This window comes from Chaetura pelagica, unplaced genomic scaffold, assembly GCF_000747805.2.
Source record: "Chaetura pelagica isolate M959 unplaced genomic scaffold, ChaPel_1.0 scaffold829, whole genome shotgun sequence".
Classification (NCBI taxonomy): domain Eukaryota; kingdom Metazoa; phylum Chordata; class Aves; order Apodiformes; family Apodidae; genus Chaetura; species Chaetura pelagica.
This window is the reverse complement of record NW_009954535.1, coordinates 746,613-747,240: the sequence shown is the minus strand read 5'-3', so window position 1 is coordinate 747,240 and position 628 is coordinate 746,613.

Sequence of the window (628 nt, the reverse complement as noted above, 5' to 3'; positions counted from 1 at the left end):
ATTGTTAGTGTGGAGTAGCTCTGGTTTTATTCAGCACAGCAGGTTCCCAAGTTGGTCGGGTGTATTTGGTACCCCTGTGCAGAAGCACAAAAAGATCACTTCATCAGGTGCACAGGCATTTTCACCAGACCAAATGGGAGGAAAACCCTGGGTATTTTTGAAGAAGCTTCTTGGGCTATTACGCTTCAACCACACGTACTTGTTCTAAAACGCTCCAAAGGCTGTTAATCTTGATTTCTGGTTTTGATTTCCTTTTTGAACAATGCAGCTGGGAAAGCTGCTTGGGGTGACTTGCAAACAAGAGACAGAGACTGACTCTGTCCCTTGTGTCCGGCTGGACATGTGTAATAGCCGTGACACACCTGGACATTCCAGGGAACGAAGAGAACAAAGCTCTGTGAGTTCTCCACGTGTCCTTTCTGCGCTGGCCCATCGGGTCAGGACCTGCTGTGGGGCACACATCTGCTGTCCCTCTGTCACATGGGGCTGCCCAGACCCCTGCTGCTGCCGCGGCCCCGCCGTGGCCTGCTGCTCTCTCTCCCTCACCCTTCCTGTCTCCGTTGCAGTTCCCCAGGCCAGGCTTGCAGCAGACGCAGCAGCAGCAGCCACACAAACAGCAGCCGCAGGC